The sequence below is a fragment of the Dermacentor variabilis genome, chromosome 10 (genome assembly GCF_050947875.1).
Source record: "Dermacentor variabilis isolate Ectoservices chromosome 10, ASM5094787v1, whole genome shotgun sequence".
NCBI classification, from domain to species: domain Eukaryota; kingdom Metazoa; phylum Arthropoda; class Arachnida; order Ixodida; family Ixodidae; genus Dermacentor; species Dermacentor variabilis.
The window spans coordinates 115,936,138-115,958,828 of NC_134577.1; the positions used below are offsets into that span (position 1 = coordinate 115,936,138).

Genomic DNA, 22,691 nt, shown 5'->3' on the forward strand with positions numbered 1-22,691 from the left:
TCCGCGCTGTTTCTATCAAGTTTCTTCTATTTACAGGCTCTTTCAAAACGGAAAGGTACTGTACTGCAGTATTAAACATCTTTTACATTATTTATATTTTCTTTGCATAGTGGCTTCTTCCACTCTCTTTCATTCATACTGCGGGAATTCAACACATCAAAGAGGTTGTTGGCAATGACTAAAAATTCCTCGGTTGGTTCTGTATTGGCAAACCCTTCCACGTGCATATCCTGCATTCAGCAAGTGCCGTCGCCACGGACAGGCTCATCACTTGGGCTGCCAGGCGAACCTTCATCGGTTGCCTTTGCCACTCAATATGAGCCTTTCGCAACTTGTTTGCCAAATGGACACCCTCTTTTTCTTGCAAATTGTGCAGCTTCTCCACATATGCCCAGGATACGACCCTCAGTCCATCTTGGTTGATAAAGTATTTGTGATGAACAAGAGCATTCCTCACCAACTTCAGCATATGGCAGGGATCTAAAAAGGCTGCAACTGGTTCTTTGGTTGCTGGGTGCTGGAAGGTTGTTTGCAGATTGTCAATATCTGTAAAATTGCAGCCAAGCTCTTGAAGCATTGCTATGTTTGCTGGTGCACCATCACAAGTTATTGAGACAACCATGGCCCCTGCCTCATGTGCAGACAGCAAGCTTTGCTTAACTAGGTTTACTCGCTGTTCACTTACAAGTCCATCTACAAGGAAGTAACCCAGAGGAACCTTCCAGTGCCCATTAATACAGACAACCATTATAACAAAGGCAGCTTTTGCCTGTGGCAAGCAGTCACCTTCGGCTCCTGTGCCCATGTCCACGTAGCCTTCAAAGTGGCCCCCTTGCCATTAAACTTGCTGTCTGATTGACATATCATCAACTATGAGGCTGCACACCGTTTGATGGCCTCGGGTGCTGTTATCTGAACACTTCAGCTTTAGAGCAGTCGCAGCCTCTTTAGAAAACCCTGCCTTCCCATCAATGCTTTCGTACCATTTCCTTAAAGTACGAGGATGTGGTAAGCATGTGTCGAATACCTTCCTCACATAAGTGTATGCCCGTGGTGAATAAAAGTTGAGAGTGAGAGCAAATGTTCTCAACTCAGGCGAGTACTCCTTTGGTTTCTGTTGTCCTGTCTGCTTTGCTACTTGTCGTTGCAAAAGCTGTTGATTTGCAGCACCAAGACTGTCGAGCACAGAAACCTGTTCTCTGAGCAAAATGTTCTGTGTGGTTAGTGTCTTCAGAACCGATTTTAGTTCGGCATTCCGTTTTTGAAGACGCCGCCTTGATTGCTGCATTCTTTTGATCGCTTTTCTTGACTGTTGCTGCTGTGAAGCAAGTCTTGCTGCACGAGTTCGCAAGAAAGCTTTCTCAGGGGTGTCGACCTACAATGAAAAACTGAGTGTCACAAGGAAAGCCTAATTTATTATATTATAACCAATTTATCAACTAGTAATCTGTAACACCTGTGCAAACTTAAAGTGCTGTTAACAATGATATAACTAAGCCCAAGGACAGATTTCAGGCTATATTTTTCCTGCATTCCTGTTCTTTATTCAAGTGGTGTACTGTAGCGCGGTTAAAAGACTGGACAAACGAAGACTCACAGGGACACACAGCGCTGTGTGTGTCCCTGTGTGTCTTCTTTTGTCCCGTCTTTTAATCGCGCTACCGTACACCCCTTGAATATGCATTACCAACAAGCCCACATTGCAGCCCTCCTGTTCTTTCTATCCACATTCATGCTAAAAAATACGTCAAACTTACACATGCATGACAACCTTCTGCCATCATATCATGGTCTCCTCAAAGAACATCTTACCATGACTAGCCAACCAGTTTAGTGAGCTCAAAGCACAGATATTAAAACAGTTAATATTACACGCATTTATTGATTTATACATCATGCAGATAAATACAGCATGTGCAGTTAGTATGCATTGTCTGGAATCAAATTATGCCCTTACATACATATCCCTGTCTGCTGTTGTTGCATTACACTGAACTCAATAAATGCTTATTTTTTATGAACATAATTTTTTTATATTACCCATGACACGGAGCACATTTCTTCATCTTGGGCTAGATTACTCACAGACAGACTATAATTGTACAAGGAATTAAAATTAATATTTAACGAATTAAGTTTTTTATCTAATTACTGTGCAGCACACGTTGCAATTTATCACTTGAAGCCGATCCCTTCGGACGTCATCTGCTCCAAGTGAATTATGAAGACGCCAGTTTTGGGATATGCATTCTCAAGTTTCATGACGAACTGCTTTGGTGTTCCAGCAGTTTTTTTGTGCCTCAGTGTGTAAAGAGACATCGTTAAGAAAAGTGAGCAGACGAACAGTGCATTTTCATCGCAATTTTGAAGGTGCTTATTTCAAAAGGTGTGCAAGTTTAAAAATTCATTCCAAGTAGATGTGCCTTGTGAAATCACCGGCTTCAGTTTGTATATTGCAATATGTAGGCTAAACTTATTAGGTCGCAAGGTTATTAGAGGAATTTTGTTAATTATTCAATAATGGTTTTTAATGTCTTATGTAATTAATTGTCACCTCTTCCAAGCCATCCAGATCGATGAGTATAATTGTGCTGTTTCGTCACAGGTGATTTTTTAAAAAAATAATGTCAAAATAAGGACGCCCGGTTACTAGAACTGCTCACATTCATTTACTTGGATGCGCATACATTGCTTTGGTAAGGTAGTTTCCATCCGTAGATCTCCCTTACCTTTGCCAGCTTCCTTTTTTTTGGCGTTGTTAGAGCAGCTTCCACATTCGATGACCTTTGCAATTTCTGCAGAAGCAGTTGATAGCACCTCATTAATTAATGGTTAAATGATTTGCAATGAGCACAAGTATTTATATTTACTGGGACTTGCATAGCCAGTTATGGCAGACACTACTGATCCCTTAATGCGATTTGACTAACACGTGAGATGATGACTGATAACACTACTGACCCTGTTACAATGAATGCACAGCACTAGTTGTTACATGAGCAATGCACCTCAAGATAGCAACGTGATTGATCATGAGATGTGGAGTGAAGTTTCTTAAAAACAACATTACACTACAGAACCTTTTCCTGTTGTTAACCTGTAGAAGCATACTGCAACCAATATGAAAGCTGCATGCTAAGTTTATCCTTTGGAAAAAACGGAAGTGTCAGCAAATCATGAGGTGTATGTTGTAGGTGCTCCATATTAACCCATACCACACTATCACGAGTGCGTGACTGCATGTAATAGGCTAAGTCCTCCAAACATGAGTACCAAACAGTCAGCACTAATCAGCCATGTTTTCAAAGCAGATCTGTAAGCTTGCATGTATGCCGTTGCTAGCTTGAATCAGTTTCTCGAGAGTAATAGCAATCATATAGGTTTTATTAGGTAATAGCTTTATCAAAAATTAGTTGGGCCCACAAACCTGTTACATATTTCTGCTACTTTCATTTCTGTATTCATTGTGATCAAACGGGAGGAGGACAGAACTTCACAGTCACTAAACCAGTGTCTTGTGACTAGAATACATTAAGCTAGGCTAGTTCATGCATCCCTTAACACCAGAATAATGCAGGCACAGAACTAAATGGAAAGTGCTAACTATGTTATAGCATAGCCTTCTTTTACAGAAAAGACGTGTTTACCTGTGCTGGTGTCACCTCCAATTGAAGAACAGCAGCTAGGCTGGATGGGTCGGTGACATAGAGGCTCTCCTTTTACTTTACTGTTGTCTCCAGTATCCATTGCAGCCTGGTAGCAAGGGTACATGTCAGCCATTTCCGCTTAAACTTCAATTGCAACCACTGTATGCTTATAACACAATAAAAGTGTTGGGTGAATTACACATAGAATAGATGCTCATCTGCGCAAGTTGTGGCTCAATAGGAAGACTGGTACTTAGGCCAGATGGACCGGGCTCAGACAGGCTGTTCTGGACTGCACTTTCATACTACAAATTCATGGCAGCCTGAAAACAAGAGTGTTTATTGTAATCAGCTGTATATCGTAAACTGCCTACTTGAAATACTACAAAGGTGTAGGAAAAGTGCAACACAGAAGGAAATAATGTGCGCCTGTTCAAATGTAGTCTGACTGTAGAGCCCAGCACCTAAGCCAGACAAATCAGGGGTAGGTAGGCTGGCCTGAGCTGTGCGTTCATCAAAACTTGTGGCAACCTGAGGGCAAGACATCAATGAGTAAATAACCGCTTCAAGTAAAACTGTGCAGCATGACGTGGACTAAGCGAGACGTGGAATTTACAGGGATGAGCGTGCGATAGCCGCATTCATCCCTATTATGCGTTGTGCAGTCTTACTTGAAACTGATATGCACCAAATGGCCTGATACAATACAATACAATTTTGTGTTCAATAGCAACTGCTGACTATTATTAGTGAATTGAAATGTTCACCTGGGCAAGCACCATCGAGCCTTCATCACATCCTTGCGTGAGTTGAGAGGATGCAGAGTGCGAGTGTGCAACATGGCTTGTTGCATCAGATGCACTGTCACCTTGGTAAACTGGATGAGGCAGCTGGGAGGGTGCAAACTTCATATTATTAATATTGCACATGATAAGGAAGGGATGTCAAATAGCAGTAACTTAATATGTGCTTGGCCACTTTGGGACTGCTAACAACATATCCTTTGTTTGCTCTCACAAAATTATTTGGCATGGTTTGCCAAAATTATTTCTGAAATTGTGCTTGCAGTAGAAAGTTTAAAATGCATGCAGTTAATTTTTTCCTTTACTCCAACTCATGTAGTGGGTGCCACGAATAACCAGAGAAGCAGGTGCGATATGCATAATTAAAATTTATGAGAAACATGTAGTTTCTTAACTCGTGTTAAAGTTGGAAAACTTGTATAGTGAGTATTGTATACTGCTGAAAATTTATTTATTTGTTTCGGTAAGTCGGTTGATTGTGTGTAAATTTGCTTTCCAAAATTTCATCCTCTACTAAAATTCTGGTCGCATACAGGTATCAGCATTGTTTACCAGTTTAAAGAAAGCCCCCCCCCCCCCCCCCCTGTATGCATGTGTGTTTGTATTGCAAGAGCCATGCCACATAAGAAGCATCAGTTCTCACCAGGAGCGTCGGCACTGCATGTTCCCGCAGACGGACTCTACTTAGCGACGTGCGATCTATATGTTCATCCTGAAAGTGAGTTGAACAAATACGGGCTTGCTTCTTAGGCTCTCGATCAACACTGGAGGATGGCCGAATCGCCTCTATCCACTTTTTCCGACGAACGGTGTCACCGGGAAACCTGATAATGAAGAATCACGCGCATATGTACTAGATGATAACTTATACCGCGCGAATAAAATATTTTACTGTGATACTATAACTATAGAATTATTATCGCTATGTGAATGCGTGTATCATAAATTCTAGTTTTTCCTCCGATAAAACACCAACCACATAAGGAAATTTACTTACAGGTGAAAAGATATGGGCGGTCCACATTTCGGCGTGCGCGACTTGCATCCTGGCGCACAACAACTAGGCATTGGATGAGCGGATACCTAGGCAAGCGTCCGCACAACTCGTGCGCGGAACGAAAATTTAAAAAACGGTGCCTTTCGCGCATTGTTCGCTGGGAAAGAAACGCAGAAAAAGCAGTCATGGCCAGTCGACTCTTCATCGTGGACGGCTGCTTTGACTTATTAACGAACGAATCCTCCCTACCACAAGCTTATCTCATCTGTGCGTGCGAGAAGCGCAGGGAAGTGAAGGTTAGCTGATGCGTTGCAAGAATATGCAAGGCTCCACAGAACGTACACCTGCGAACACGTCGAACGGCTAGCTATTCCATGCTCCCACGTAGGCCGGGTCCACGCGCGTATTGTTCGGCACCGTGCGCCGGCCAGTCGACTCTTCATCCGGCAAGATGGGAAAGAAGCAGCTGCTTTGACTTATTAAGAAAATAATCCTCCCTACCGCAGGCGTACCTTATCTGTGCGCGCGCGAAGCGCAGGGAAGGTCAGCGGATGCGCCGCAAGAGTGAGGAAGGCTTTACAGAGCGTACCTGCGAACACAGCAAACGGCTGTTCCATGGTCGCAGGTAGGCCGGTTCCACGCGCGTACTGTTCTGCACCGTGCGCCGGCTATCGCAAAACTTTGGCTCCGTGACGCTTCACTTACCGTGCGAAGAAGGAACCTCAAGCCGCAGTCAATGCACCTAAACGCGGAGTCAAAAATGACATTCTGCCTCCTCGCCGGCGCGCTGTCGAAGTGATGCGCGGCCACCCGAAGTTTGTTCAATAAAGCACGACGCTTCCTCAAGCGAGAGTGTGTTAGTGCTCATAAACTCCAAATGAATCGCAAATGGGTTGGTGTGTCGTACGTGTCTCCATGCGTTCTTGCAGCGCAATGAGAATGCGTACATCTCTTTTCGCATCGCCAGACGTCTAGCTCGCAAGACCGTATGAGAGCCCCAGGAAGCCCAAGCAGAGAAAAGCAAGTAGAAGGCAGCGATAAAGGGGACCTTTTTTTAAATAAAACGCGCAAGAGCTGGGTAGCGGCTGGTAACTGCGGTTAATGAGAACAGTTCAGTTGGTTGGCCTTATATTTAAGGCATGTTTATTTTCATAAAAACCGGTAAAAGCAGCCGATTCGGCCCAATTTGCGAAGTTCATTATGAACTTCTTTTAACATGGGTTCGGCAACGGCAACGCAATGAGCCATCGCGATTGTTTAGTATTGCTGCGGAGCGAGCGCGCGAAACCACGCGCAGCGCGGCGTGGTTTCGCGAAAGATGTAAACAAGAGAGGAGGGTGGCCCAAAAGGCGGAGCATCGCCATGAGCAACGCCAACTTCCGGCTTCACTTTTGCTTCACAAAGAGTGACGTAAGGGCCTCTCCTTAGTTTCCTTCCTCCGTGATTGGTGCGGTGACCAACGTTGCCTAACTGAGCCTGGCAGGCCACCGAGCCTGGCGGGCCAACGAAGATTATGCCTGAGGGGGCGTCACATGCTTGCTACACCCCCTTACCCCCAGTTTGTTTGTTAACAAACAAAAATAAATTCAATGTACGAGGCTTTGCCTTTGTCTTGGCCTGGTCGGCGGTGCCTGCTACCCAGGCGAGTAACGCTCCGGTGGCCTCCGCCGTCGAGTGCTCCGCCTGGGCACCGGTGTTGACGGGCCGGGTGTGGCAACGCCGGGTGCTGCCTGAGCCAGCCTCGCTCCATCCGGAGGGTCCGTAGTGGCCGGCCTTGTGAGTGGTGCCGGGCTTGACACCGGCCCAATGGGCGCCGCACCACTGGCAACGCTTGCCGCCTCCGAGGTGGGCGGTGCTCCGCTGGAAGCGGCTGGCGCTGCCGCTAGTCCTCCTGCGGGCTGGAACTCTGAAATGGCAGGTAAGGGCGCTGGCCAGGTCCTGAGGCAAGGTCTACCATGGTCGGCGTGTCTGTGCCATGTGACCCCGTCTGTCATGCGGACGAGCAGCGATGAGGCGCTGGCAGGAGACACCACCTGTCCGGCAGACCAGGGTGGGCCAGGATCAAAGTTCCTTGCGAAAACTGGAGCTGCGTCTCTGGCAAAGGCCCGGGGCGGCATCCTTGGTCAGCAGCCAGCTTCTGCTTCAGCTGCTTCAGGAGCACTGTGGATCGGAGGTCTGGATGCAAGATGTATAAGGGTGTCTGACTATCCGACCTTGCAGGAGCTCACAGGGGCACGGCCAGTGACATCGTGAGGGATGGTCCGGTACTGGAACAGTATCCGGGCAATCTGCGTCCGGAAATCCCGTCTGGCTCTTCTTGAGCTTGTCCTTGATGGTTTGCGCCATCCGCTCGGCTGCACCATTCGAAGCAGGGTGGCACGGCGGAACCATCATCCGGCGAATCCTGTTCTTCGTAAGCCAGGCCAGATACTCTGTGCTGGCGAAAGCAGGACCATTGTCGAACACAATCACATCCGGCAACCACTGGGCGGCGAATACCTGTCGTAGCGCTGCAATGGTCGCGCCTGCTGATGGAGTGGTGACATGTAGAACGTCCACCCACTCTGAAATGGCGTCCTTCAAAGGTCCCTCAAAATCCGCATGTAGGCGGGACCAGGGTCTCTGTGGGAACGGCCCGGGGGTGATTTCCACTTGACGTGAGGCCCGCTGATGCTACTGGCAGATTTGACAGCTCTGCACCATGTGAGCAATGTCCTGGTCCAGGCCAGGCTACCAAACATGGGACCGGGCCACCATCTTGGTCCTTTCGACGCCAGGATGACCCGCGTGCAGCAACTGCAGAACCCTGGACTGGAGACTTTGTGGGATCACCACCCTGGAACCCACAGTAGGCAGCCCTGCTGCAAGCTCTGCTCGGCGGCCTTGTGGCTATAGGCCTGCTGGACCGATTCCTCCCCACGGGACGCTGTCTTGACCACCTGAGGCAGGACTGGGTCCCGGCTGGTCGCTTGCTATACCGCCGATCTGGAGAGAACCTACGGGTAAGCGTGCTCCAGCATGAACACTTCAGCAGGTTCTGGAACAGCATCAGGCACCTCTGGCAGGGGCAGGCGGCTCAGGGCATGAGCAGGTCCCAGGTCCTTTCCCGGACGGTAAACTAGCTGGTATCTGTAAGCTGCCAGCCTCAAGGTCCAGCGTACCCCTCGAGGTGATGCCTGCACAGGAACTGCCTTGTCAGGCCCCAGGAGCCCCAAAAGCGGCTTGTGGTCCGTGACTGCCTCGAACTTCTGGCCCCACAGATACTGGTGGAAGCGATCGATACCGAACATGAGGGCCAAACCTTCCTTGTCCAGCTGGCTGTAACGTTGCTCTGCAGCATGAAGCCGGCGAGAAGCAAACGACACAGGGCGTTCCTCTCCATCTTTGTCCCGGTGCGCCAGGACGGCTCCCACGTCGTACGGCGACGCATCTACGGTCAGGACGACAGGCTTAGCAGGATCGAAGTGTACCAGCACTGGAGCCTTGGTAATTAGCTCCTTGCTGCGCTGGAAGGCCCGGTCCTGCTTCGTCTTCCGGACCCATTGCTGATCATCTCAAAGCAAAAGATGGAGCGGCTGTAGATGCTCCGACAGGTTTGACAGGAAACTCCTGTAGAAGTTGATGAGGCCGAGGTAGCTCTGAAGCTCCTTGTTCTGGGGCTTAGGCGCCTTGAGCACAGCATCAACTTTGTGGGGAGCCGGGGCTAGGCCAGCCTGCGAAATGACATGTCCCAAGTACTCAAAACTGGGGTCAGGAAAATGCACTTCCCTCTCGCTATAACTGTTCCAGCTCCTGGGTGACCCCGTCCTTAAGGGCGAACGGCAGTGGGCGAGGCTTGAAAAAACGTGACCGGGCTCCCTCAGGTACATAGATGCCAGCTGTTGTGCCTGCAAAGGTACCCACTCCTGGTTGGAACAGGGACTTGAACTCGGTCAGGAGGCTGGTGACTTCTTTCACCACATGCAGGCTGGGTTCCTGGTACTCTGGCAGACGAACGCCCAGTGCATGAATCCAGTTTCGGCCCAGCAGCGCCGGCGACGACCCCTTGGTCAAGTAAAGGGGGAGGGTTGCCTCCCTGTCGCCAAAGGGAACGCTGACCTGTGCCTGACCCTGGACCTGGGAGAGCTGGCCAGAGTAGCTGTGCAGCATCACGCCCGAAGCCTCGACGGACACGCCGGGGAAGGTACGCTTGAACCGTTTCCCGGCTATGACAGACACGCTGGCCCCTTTGTCCAGCTCCATAGAAATGGGATGCCCGCAGATTTCTACGGTCAGCATGTACGGCGGCACAGACGACGGTACAAAGCCTGTGTGCCACATGTGAAAAATCGGTGGGTCCTCGGCCACGACGTGGAGCCTGGCCGCGGAAGAACTTGAGCCTGCTGCCGCACGCCCCCATCACGTACCCTTGCGACGGCTACACTGGCCGCGGGCTTGTATGGTACCAGGGTTTGAACCAGGCTGCTGCTGCTGTTTGCAGTTCATCCTCCCCCTTCGGCACACACGTGCCAGATGCCCAGTTTTCTCGCATGTGAAGCATTGTGCTGGAGAGCACTGGCACTATGAGGGGGAGTGGGCACCACCACAGTGGCCGCAGGTACTGCCCTTTGTCGCCAGCTTGTTAACCACCGCTTCCACCGACGGTGAGTCAGTCGCACGGGCAATCTCGGCGGCGGCGTCCTTGGCGGCAGCTTCCATTGCCAGCGCTGCCTTCACGGCGTCGTCCAACGAGGGTTCGGGAAGCTCCAGGAGTCGCGCCTGCATGGCGGGGTTGTTGATGCCGCAGATGAAATGGTCCCGGAGCAGCGAGTCCAGCTGGTCCCCGAAAACGCAGGCACTCGCTAACACTCATAGCGCAGCAACGAACTGCCTGAGGGTCTCTCCTTCCCGGCGGCTCTGTTTGTTGAAGCGGAAACGCTCCATTAGTGTGGACGGTGATGGATTGAAATGCGAGCGCAGTATGGCGAGCAGCTCACCCAGCGTCTTAACATGCGGCGTGGCTGGCTTGAGAAGGTCGAGCAGGAGACTGAATACGCGGGTCCCGCAGCTGGCCAGGAAAATGTCCCACTGTTTGGCATCGGGTGTGTCGTTTGGCCGGAAGAACAAGTGGAGCTGTTCCTCGTGAATTTGCCAGGCAGACCCATCTCCCTCGAACGGCTCGAGCCTTCCGTACAGCGGCATGGCGGCAGCAACGGGGGACGGTGTTTCGCCGCTCGCGGCGGCGTGGGACGATCCGTGAGTGCTCATCGCCATCCTCGTCGCCAGTGTCATGATCCGCCCGTATTCGTGAACGAGGGAGGCCTCGAGGCACCCTCCGTTAGACGGACGCTCCGCAGCGTAGTGGTGATGAACGATGACTGACCGCCGAGCAGCTGTGCTCGCCGGTGTTTATTGGTGTGGTGACCAATGTTGCCTAACTGAGCCTGGCAGGCCACCGAGCCTGGCGGGCTAACGAAGATTATGCCTGATGATGATGGTTGGAGTTTATTGGCGCAAGGGCATCTAAGGCCAAAGAGCGCCAGGACATGTGTTTTTGTTTAGCAAAATTGTGGGTTTAGTGCTATGACTTAAAGTCGAAGCTGTATAGAGGCCTACACGTAACAAAAATATAAATACTAGTGAATGAATTCTAAAATAACTACGAAGATAAATATGAGGCCTTAAATGCATTGGTTATGGGCACATATGGTAAATTATTGCGGATTGCCCGAGTCCCTTGCTGTACAATTCTTGCCTACGCAAGAAGTGCAAGAGCTCAGACACACTTTTGTGCATCAAGTTGTACCTCACCTGTGAGGCACAATCTGAATGTTAGGATGGTATGAGATGATGTAGAGAAAGTTAACTTCTGCAAGATAATTAAGCACTCTTTTAAAGTTAAATATTGCATCTTCTGATAAGAACATCGAGGGATGGGGGGTACATGGTGTGAGTTGAGTTCTCTAAAATGATCCAATCGGTGTCGGTGAAGTTCAGGACATTGAATGAGGACATGTAAGACGGTTAGGTTCTCACCGCAGCGTGTGCACGTCGGTGGGTCAGTTGCAGTCAAGTGGTATTTGTGTGTGCCATAAGTGTGACCTATTCTGAGTCGTGCCAGGGTGACTTCGATGTGCCTATCAAGCTTCAGTGGGAAAGGTTTGGTTAATTGTGGTTTAAGCAGGTGCAGCTTATTTTCAACTTCCTTGTCCCACTCAGCTTGCCAATGATTATGGAGCGCCTTTCGTACCGCAGGTTTCATATCTACATCAGGTACCCAGCTTACATCAATTGTGTCCCGATGAGCCGCTTCCCCAGCATTTGTCCGCCATTTCATTGCCTGTGATCCCAGAGTGGCCTGGCACCCAGCATAAAACAAGAGCAAGGTTTTGTTTATGCGCTACGTGGATCTGTTTAAGGAGCTGGTTAATTACAGGGTTTCGGCTTGCTTTGCCACAGGACAGGGCTGTAACAACGCTTAGGAATCTGTATATATTATAGACTTTTCTATCTTGTGCTGTACTATATAGTCAATAGTGATCAGAATACCGTACGCTTCTGCTGTAAAAATGCTGCTATGTTTATGGAAGGTTTTAGTGTTGGAGAAGTTTGGGCCATGGGCTGCACATGATACCGAATTTGCAGACTTTGAAGCATTAGTGAAGAATGCAGTAGATCTGTACTTGTCTTCAAGAGCCATGAAATGTTGCTGGATGAGGGCACTTGGAGAACTCTTTCTTAAGCTCTCTAAAGGACAAGTCACAAGTGACAGGACATTGCTCTGCTCCCAAGGTGGGATGGGTTCAGCATAGTCACTTTCCTTCAGATCTGTGAAAACTATTCCAAGTTTTTCTGCAACAGATTTCACCGCTAATGGGAACGGCGGGGCTTGAGAAGGCCGGTTTAAGTACAACTCATTTGTGGTCAGATCATTTATGAGTGCTTTGCATGGATGCTGTTTTAGCGACATCGTTTTTATTGCATAGGTGACTCCGAGATATGTGCGCTGATAAGCCAGTGGCCACTGATGCGACTCTGCATAGAGACTTTGGACGGGGCTCGTACGAAAGGCACCAAGTGCTAGGCGGATACCTAAGTGATAGATAGGATCGAGTAGCTTAGGTGCTGTCTTTGAAGCCGACTGATAAACGATACATCCATAGTATATGCGTGACAACACAAGGCTTTTGAAAAGAGATAGGAGACAGTGCCTATCTGTTCCCCACGACTGATGAGATAAAATCTTTAAAAGGTTCATTGTTTTAACACATTTCAGTTTCAACTCTTTTAAATGCTGCATGAAGGTTAGCTTAGTATCGAAGATTACACCCAAAAATTTTTGTTCCTTTCTAATTACCAGGCTTCTCCCATTCATCGTAATGCAAGGGTCAGGACATACCCCTCTTCGTCGGGAAAACACCACACAGGTAATCTTTTCTGCACTGAATTTAAACCCGTTTTCGTCTGCCCATCTGGTGAGCCGATTAACAGTTAACTGTATCTGGCGTTCACATATGGACAGATTGCAAGATTTACAGCTGACTTGGATGTCATCCACATAGACAGAATAAGACACCATGGGTGGTATAGCACAGTGGAGAGAGTTCATTTTAATTAGGAAAAGTGTGCAACTTAGCACTCCTCCCTGTGGTACGCCGTTTTCTTGAACAAAAATGCGCGAAAGTACACTACCAATTATTGCGTGGAACTTCCTTTCAGATAGGTAACTCTGCAAGATCTTCAGCATATAACCAGTAATTCCATAGGACGCCAGGTCCCGCAGAATACCGTATCGCCAGGCGGTATCATATGCCTTCTCAAGATCAAAGAATACAGACAGACAGTATTGGCTGTGTACAAATGCATCACGTATATATGACTCAAGGAGAACAAGATTATCGGTTGTAGACCTTGCCCTTCGGAAGGCAGATTGTTGAGGATCCAATATACCATTATATTCCAAAAAAGAACACAAGGCGACGGTTAATCATTTTTTCAAATACCTTAAGTGAACAGCTTGTCAGTGTACTTGGTCTGTAACTGTTAACTAAGGAAGGGTCTTTGCCGTGTTTGAGTATTGACTATTGCCTCCTTCCAAGATGAAAGTATAGGACCTGTTCGAAAGATCTTATTGTAGAGACCTAAGATGCAGTTTAGGGTCTCACAAGGCAGATTCTTGATTATTTCATATGTTATTGTGTCAGAACCTGGAGCCGAGCTGCCACAAGAGCCTAGGGCGAGCTTGAGTTCATGAATTGTTAGCGGTTTGTTGTATCCTTCTGACGACAACTTGGTTGTTGCAGAGGGATATATTCAGGAATTTTTTTATGGTGTAAGAACTTTTCGGTATAATTTTCGGAGCTTGACACCCTCTGAAAGTGCTCACCAATGGTGTTTGCTTGATCTTCTATAGTATCGCCAGAGCCAATGATAAGAGGAAAAGGATTTGGATGTTGCCCTTTTAGTTTTCGTACCCTATTATACACTTTGCTAACATCCGTGTATGAGTTTATGGAGGATACGTAGCGTGTCCAGCTTTCGCTTTTCGATACTCGCCGAATACGGCGGCCATTTGCCTTGCACCGCTTAAATTCTATTAGATTTTCTGTGGTTCGGTAGCGTGAAAATCTACTCCACGCTTTGTTCTGGAGTTTCTTTGCAGTTTCACAGTATTTGTTCCACCACGGTTTTGGATTTACTTTATCTGTGCAGGATTGAGGTATGCAGTTTCGAGCAGAACAGAGGATGTGTTCAGTGATGTAGCTAGCCAGTTCCTCTACACCTAGATGGTCCACTTCTAGGCACAGTTTACTTATGTTTCTAAATTTTGACCAGTCTGCTGCATGAAGTCTCCATTTTTGGGGGTAAGCTGGTGCATCATGCCAATTTGTTGTTTCAAGAAGCGTTGGGAAGTGGTCGCTCCCATATGGGTTACTAATAACTCTCCATTCCAAGTGTGGAAGAAGTGATGCTGACCCTATGGCTAAGTCTATACATGAATACGTGTTGTGTGTAGGACTGTAGAAAGTTGGCTCTGTCTTGTTAAAGAGACAGGCCCCAGATGAAAGAAGGAACTTTTCTATTGCCCGTCCTCTCGCATCAAATCTTGAATCACCCCAAAATGGGCTGTGAGCGTTAAAATCTCCAATTACTATATAGGGTTCAGGAAGCTGGTCAATCAGCTTTTCAAATTCTGCAATGTCTAACCGCTCATCAGGCGATATATATATATATATATATATATATATATATATATATATATATATATATATATATATATATATATATATATATATATATATATATATATATATGGAGTAAATCGTTAGAAGATGATTGAACAATATAGCCCGAACAGCCACTGCTTCAAATGAACTGTGGAGTGATACATGCTGGCATGCTACTGACTTTTGGGCTATGACTGCCACACCACCTGAAGAAGAATTACCATTATTTCTATCTTTACGGAAAACTATGTACTGTTTTAAGAAGTTCTGGTGTGTAGACTTTAAATGTGCTTCTTGAACACAGAACAGTCGTGGCTGATATTCCGCTAGTAGATCTTTGATATCATCTAGATTGCGAAATAGGCACCTGGCATTCCACTGAATTATTTGTGTGGCCATATCGAGGAAGATTTTTGTTGTCTGTGTTCAAGAGCACGTGGTAAATATAGGTGAATATGTATACAAGGATGGTAACCGTTTAGGTTACCGGTCCCTTTCTTTGAGCAGTTACAGGTATTTTGTCTCTTCTAGCGCGCTCTTGAAAGCGCTGATCTTTCGGCGTCGATGACGCCGGGAATTTCTGATCGATCTCCATAACCTTCTCGGAGGCGCTGAAGGATCGTGAGCTAGGCGCTGAAACTCGCGTCCCAGGCCGTGGAGTTCGGATTAGCTTTGGGACCTGCGGAACGGAAGTCTGCAGGCTAACCTTCGATGTTGATGGAGCAGCACTTGCTGCTGCCACCAGGGAGGCAGGCGGAGTGATTACCAGACCACTATCAGCGGCCGCGGTAGACTCCCGAGGGATTTGTGACGCTGCCGCCCGTCGCGCCACCTCGGAAAAGCTTGTGTGATCTAAGTACGAAAGACGTTTCCTTGCTTCGTGAAATGTAATATTTTCTTTGACCTTTAGTGCAATGATTTCTTTTTCTTTCTTCCATTTAGGGCATGTCCTGGAGTACGCTGGATGGCTTCCTTCACAATTCACACAATGTGGAGATAAGTCGCAAGTGTCTGATGGATGTTCATTTGAGCTGCATTTCGCGCAAGTCTGCCTTCCTCGGCATGTCTGGGATCCATGCCCATAACTCTGGCACTTAAAGCACCGTCGATTATTTGGAATGTACGGCCTAACACGTACTTTGATATAGCCTGCATCCACTGTACTAGGCAACACACTGGTACCAAAGGTTAGTACAGTGTGCTTTGTTCGAAGTTGTTAGTTATTCCTGCGGATTAGAATTCGTTCTACCTTGATGAAATTTTGGTCCTGAAAACCTTCAAGCAACTCTTCGTTACTAAGGTCCATGAAGTCGTCCTCAGAGATTACTCCACGGCTCATTTTCATGGTTCGATGTGCGGACACAGTGACTGCTACATCGCCTATGCATTTCAAGTCATTCATTTTCTCATATTGGGTTTTATCTTTCAATTCAAGGAGCGTATCTCCATTGGACATCTTTGGGGCTTTGTAGCCAGGTTCTATCGTGTTGCCAAGGCATTTCGCCACCAAGAAGGGGGCGAATTTACGTACTCTCGTGTTGCTTTCACTATGGATTACATGGTGCTTAGGGAAATTTTCTTAATTGTTTTTCAAAAAGAATTGAAAAGTTGCATCGGTGCGCCCTCTTTTCAGAGGGCGATCAAGGGAAAGTGGTTTGCCGGAAGCCATATAGAGGTCATGAGTTCGGCAGCAGCGCCAACCGCCCACCACCGAGCCCAACATGGGGACGGAGCAGGTCTTACGAGTAAGACAAGCCCTCGCCAGTTGTACGGTGCCACTATAACCCAATCTGGAGTACCCAAGGTTGGCCACCCACACAAGGTTAACCCTCGCTGCCAGGAAATTCGGAAGTAAATAGAAGAGACGAGAAGACAGGAAAGATTGAAAGGAAGAGAAACAGACGCAGAACGGAGAGGGGGACAGGAAAAGGCAACTACCGATTTCCCCCGGGTGGGTCAGTCCGGGGGTGCCGTCTACGTGAAGCCGAGGCCAAAGGGGTGTGTTGCCGCCGCCGAGGGGCCGTAAAGGTCCAAACACCCGACATTGGCTCAACCCCCAGGATCCCCTTTTCCCCGGACACGGCTAAGCCGCGCACGGTTAAACGCGGGAGGCTCCAACCCTCGCGTGCTCGGGTACGTGGTGTCGCAACGCACCAAACGCCTGCTGACGCAGACGCCCCTGCGGGGGAAGATTATGCCCGAGGGGGCGTCACATGCTTGCTAAAATGTACTGCTTACCTCTGCATCAAACAGGAAACAAGAGACGGTGCATTCGTTATACACCAGCATAAACAACCGTCTCGCTCAGTTATTATACCAATAGTGTCAGCGATAGTATCTGCGTTTTCGCGAAAGAACAACACGGCCTAAAATGAGCACTTAATTAAAGCGAGTACAGTTTTCTCCAATAATGTTTTATGACACCCGCAAACTGTAAGCATGATAATGTTAAAGAAAAGCGATAATCAGAAATAAACAGCCCGTAACATGCTACCTGAACCACGGTTGCTGTTGTTTAAATGGTTCGGCCGCTCATATTGAGTCGTCACAGGCTGGAACAACGCGGAAATATGCGCAGATATGTATGTTTTGCTACGTTATGACATTATTTCATATCAGCAATGTACTTTTTCCACAATATTTGACGCTCACAACGCTGTGTGTCTGTAGATGTTGCTCCAGCCAACAAGTGCACCACTTTGATAAATCTGGCGTGGAAGGCTGCGCTCGAAAACTTCTTCAATACGCGAACTGTCTACATAATGTGCAAAAAGAATGCAAAAAGCGACCTCAAAGTGCAGAAATGAGCGACAACAAACTCCAAGGCACCCGTGTCGGCAAAGGGAACTCGGCGTCCCTTTATCGGCGGCACTATTTGCACTATAGCGCAGTGAGGCCTGCTCACCCAAAAGTAATTGAGTGGTTCATGGCTTCCAGGAACGACATTCTGCCCCGGAGAAGCCATTAATAATGATTCGCGATCCACGAAACGCAATACTGACGCGCACTCAACTTGGGCGCAGGTACACAAATCAACGGGCGAAAGCCCCGGCACCCTTCCAAAACGTCTCCAGCGGCACACGGCAGAGGGCATCACAGGAAATTGAAAAAGGCGGATTGAAGCTCACCACCCGCCTTTGCCTGCCCTAGCCTCCTTCGAGCTTCGCTGCCTGCTCGTTTTCCGTCATACCACTCATAAATTAGAACGAAGCTACCGCGGAAGACCTCTATGGTTTCACAACCGACTATATTTGTCATGAACTGTCGCGTTGTAACCTGGAGACTACCGGTTAGAAGGACGAAATGTTCGAGCGGTTGCTTGCCGACATCGCCGATAACCATCCGCCGCCGAGCAGCCCTGACTCGTCCTCACGCTCTCACATATGCCCAAAGCACGCAAGCATTGAGTGATTTATTGCAACAGTTTCTCACGCTGTCACAACGGTCGGCAGTTAATGCCCGTTCAAGCCACAACGCTTCCCGATCTTTCCGCGTCGCCTCCAACCTCTTGTGGCGACGGCCCTATTTCTGCTCGCCAGTGGATCAAAGAAATTGCGCATACGCAAGGATTGGCCTTGTGTACACGTTGTACTCTTACCCGCCGTGGTTGCTCAGTGGCTATGGTGTTGGGCTGCTGAGTACGAGGTCGCGGGATCGAATCCCGGCCACGGCGGCCGCATTTCGATGGGGGCGAAATGCGAAAACACCCGTGTGCTTAGATTTAGGTGCACGTTAAAGAACCCCAGGTGGTCAAAATTTCCGGAGTCCTCCACTACGGCGTGCCTCATAATCAGAAAGTGGTTTTGGCACGTAAAACCCCAAATATTATTATTATTATTATTACGTTGTACTCTCCTCACCGTAGCGCTTGGTAAACTCAGTGGACCTGCTTCAGACCGAAAAAGCGTGGAAGGAAATCACTGCGACAGGTGGGAAAACTTCAGGACTGCCTTCGAAGAACAGTTTGGTGACAAACTTATGCTACTGCAGTGCAGTCGCACGGAGCCAGCAGTCGCGTCCAGTCACCTGGAGAGAGCCTTGTCGATTATTCCTTGGCCGAACTACGCATCATTTCAAGCTGTCCTTTCCAATGGGCTGATCATCAGCGCATATAGTATGCACTACAGGGAATGCGTGACACACACTTGGCAACCACTATTGCAGCACAACGTCCGCCAACTGTGGGTGCATTTCTTGCCGTCGCCACTCAGCCTAATAGAACTATGGAATATTCCTCTGTCTTCCGAAGTCCGCCCACCTGTTGCAGCTTGAACATCAACTTCACAAGTGCCCCCTTGCCTGTGCAGCATCCTGACGTTTCGAACAACACAGCTTCTTCACCAACGAGTCCAGCTGATTCATCAGCCGCACGTCAAATTTCCTCCTTACCATTGGACCAGCAAGATACTCGCTATCTTAGAATTAGCTTTCGACATCGTCCTGGGGAAGATCTAAGCAAGGCCGTATGCTATAACTGTCGCCAAACCAGCCATTATGCGTCGAGCTGCCCTCATCCCAAGTCTAATGCCCCACAGCTGTCCAGCCAGCAAACGAACCTTGTTACCATGGCGTGCCTTCAGGCTTCAGAACCACTTGATGGGTCACTTGTGCATTGTGCTGCAATTCAAGCAGATATTCCACTTCTTGGCACTGTTGATGCCTTTCCAGGCAGTGGTTCTAAACAGACCATGCTCTCACTCAGTGTCATTGGATCTGCCAACCTGTTACCATGGGCCAAGAGAGAGAGTAAAACATCTTTATTAATAATATTTGAATGGCGAGAGCAGCGTGGGAGGAACCCTCAGTACAGGGTCCCTAAGATGATTCCGGCGGTGTTTCGAGCCCGTTGTATCACTGCTCGGAGGACCTCGGGAGGTCCGTCGCGGAGGGCATCGTCCCACAGCTCTTTGTTGCGTAGGGGGTAAAGGAGAGTTGGCAAGGGAGGAAAGAGGTTTGCAGTGCACTCAATCGTGACGTGGAAGATTGTGGCCGATCTGCCACAGCCAGGGCAACGATCTGCATAACAGTGTGGGTAGAATTTATTGAGAGAGACAAGATTAGGAAAAGTTGCGGTTTGTAACTGGCGTAATGCCACTGCTTCCTCCCGCCAGAAGGAAGGCGGTGGTGCGGCGTGGGTGCGACGAATGCGTGTATAATGACGGAGTATGTCTTTGTAGCGGAGCAAGGGATCCCCCCACTCTGAACTAGTCGCCTCACCACGCCGAGTCACCTGGAGGGAAATTTCTCGGGCAACCGCATGTGCGCGTTCGTTACCCGGCAGCGAGGTATGACCAGGGGTCCAGAGTAAGTGGATGCGGGGAGGTGTGGTTAGTGTATTTTGCGGGATCTGTTTGAGAATTTGGTGCGCCGCTCTCGGGATGCCATGTCCTGATAGGAACGCCCGGCATGCCTGTTGCGAGTCCGTCAATATATACAGTTCCTCAGGAACACGGATGGCGTATCGAATTGCAAGAGCAACACGGAGAATTTCTCCGTAAGCGGCATTTGTTCCGCGCATTGCAGCAGAGTCTCTCAGGGATTCGGTGCCGTCCAAAACTACCGAGGTATAGCCCTCTTGAGTGCGTGATGTGTCCGTGTATAAAGTGTGTGTTTCCGGGATGTTTGCAAGCATGCGGCCAATGTATCGTACACGGGCTTTGCGCCGCGCTTTGTCATGCTCGGGGTGCATATAACGTGGCAATGGATGAATACTTAGTGCTTGGCGTATCGCTGATGACAAGATCGTTGGACGAGTTTCAGACTCGAAGGGGTGGGACAGAGTATCCTAGCCGTGTGAGAAGATGGCGGCCAGTAGGTGTGAGTAGGAGGCGCTGGCGATGGCTGACCCAATGTGTCTCTAGCAGCTCGCCTAGTGTGTTATGTGTCCCTAAGTTAAGGAGATGGTGTGTGGAAGTATAGTTCGGGAGGCCATGGGCCAGCTTTGTCGCTTTGCGAATCATTGCGTCTATGCGAAGTTGTTGCGCTTAGGTCAACCGCTGAAATGGGAGATGGTATGTAAGGCGGCTGATTACGCATGCCTCCACCAAGCGCAGCAGGTCCTCTTCTCGAAGGCCCGAGCGCCTGTTGGAGACCCTCCGGATCATGGCCAGAATTTGCTCAATCTGTTTGGATAGAACCATGGGCCAAGCCTTCGATATCTCTTATAGGTGGTAGTACCGTCATGCCAGCTGGTAAATTATGTACTCGAATCACTGTCGGTCCCGTTTTTAAAGTACTCGATGTTCTAGTTCTGGGTACAAACCCTTTGCCTTTGATTCTTGAGGAGCACTGGTTTGAGGCAGCACGCTGAGCTCCTTGTACGGCCACCTCATCCAACGGAAATTCGCCATCCTAGCACGGGAATTGTGATACCATGCTTGGAGAAAGTGCTACCAAGGATGTCCAATGCTGTTGTGTTGCCAAGTAGCACTATTTCTATTTTCACACAAGTAGCATCATCTACAGGCTGCCTGCAGTTTGCACCGTTGCCAGACAACACCCAGCTGACGTAGTTATCTCTTGAACAGCATGAAGAGCTACGTGAAATAGTACCACGTGAACAGGAGATACCACATTTCAGGAATGATGACTAGTTTGAACATCAATGCCCACAGCTGCACGATGCTCGCATAGGTGCACAGCTACAACAAGAAGCAACTGCAGTTCAAGATGTCTTGCACCAGCATGTCAACCTCTTCGCCACTGATAACAATGACCTGGGTCTTTACGAAGGGATTGAACACTGTTGACCTTGTGCCTGATGCATTACCATATACCGGTCAACCGTCAACTTTACAGATACTGCAGAGAGGACCGTGACTTCATTGAGCGCTAGTGTCAAGAACTTCTTATGAAGCGTATCATTGTGCAATCCTCGAGCCCTTGGGCTTTCCCAGTCGTCGTTGTTCTCCGTGCTGCTGCGTTCGCCGTGAACACAAGCCTGAACACAAGCTTACAATTTTCGCCATTTGAACTGCTCCACGGGTATATTCCAAAGCTACCAACAGAAAGGTTCCGCCGAAGAGATGGGACCCTCGAAACAAGACTTCTAGACCACGCAATGAATCATGCTGAAGCACAAGAAAACACCGCAAGGGCACAGCATAGTCGCAAACATCAGTATGATCAAACCCATCGTGACGTGACCTTTCGTGTCGGTCAGTATTTGTGGCTCCAAGGCCAAGAGCCTATTAATGATGGTACAGCAAAGCTGGCTCCAACATTTAAGGGCCCTTACAAGATCGCAGAGCAGAAAACTCCTATTACTTTGGTTATCCGCCGTGTCAATGCTAACAAGGAAAGTCCTTCGACAGCCGACGAAGAGGTTGCTGATGTCAGCCAACTGAAGCCATTTCATCATTAATATGTTGGCTGCACTTTTCCAAGTCCGGCCTAGCAGTTCAGATACGCAATGAACCGCTGCTATTGTGAAGAATTGCAAGCCGAGACAACCAGTGATGATTCTTCGGTAATCGAGAACGACAAAGGACCCAAAACTGAACCGTCAGACCCTACTGCAAGTGACAATGACTACGTTGCACTACACTGTCGTGACCGACCTCGGCGTCTCGTTCGGAAACCTCAGTGGCTGCAAGATTATGACTTCTAAGAAGGGGCGTGGGGTGTGAGATTGAAAGCCCATCACGGACTTTAACATAGAGACAATTCTAGAATACCATAATGGAGGGGTGGGATGTGAGCCTTCACGTATCCTGGCAACCTTGCGTCGCATGTTGCGCAAGCAGGAGCTCAGTTTCGTAGCCGCGTTCGGTGCGCGTACACCATCACTGCAATTTCGCCGTGTTCTTTTGCCCATAAAAGTTAATTTATTCTCTTAAATGTTGTGTCCACGTTTATCGTCAAGAACGACTGCGCTGTCAAAAGACGGAACCTGTACGAAAGATGAGGAACACGGGATTCTAGGTAAAGCGCAGAATTTGCAACATATTTTGGAAGCGCTTGAAAAAACGCAATGCTTCTCTTTCTAAGTGGATCAGAGGGCAAGACTTGTAGGCTGGGACTTTATAGAAGATCACTC

At 48.5% G+C, this 22,691-nt stretch overlaps 1 long non-coding RNA gene across 1 annotated transcript in view; it reads left to right on the forward strand.

Annotated features, from left to right (window-relative positions):
* LOC142560896 (uncharacterized) overlaps nt 1–22,691 on the forward strand; it is a 53,044-nt gene that overhangs the window by 7,282 nt on the left and 23,071 nt on the right. The window contains exon 2 of the long non-coding RNA XR_012823467.1: nt 12,787–12,853. This is a non-coding gene — a long non-coding RNA (uncharacterized LOC142560896). The remainder of the gene's footprint in view (nt 1–12,786; nt 12,854–22,691) is intronic.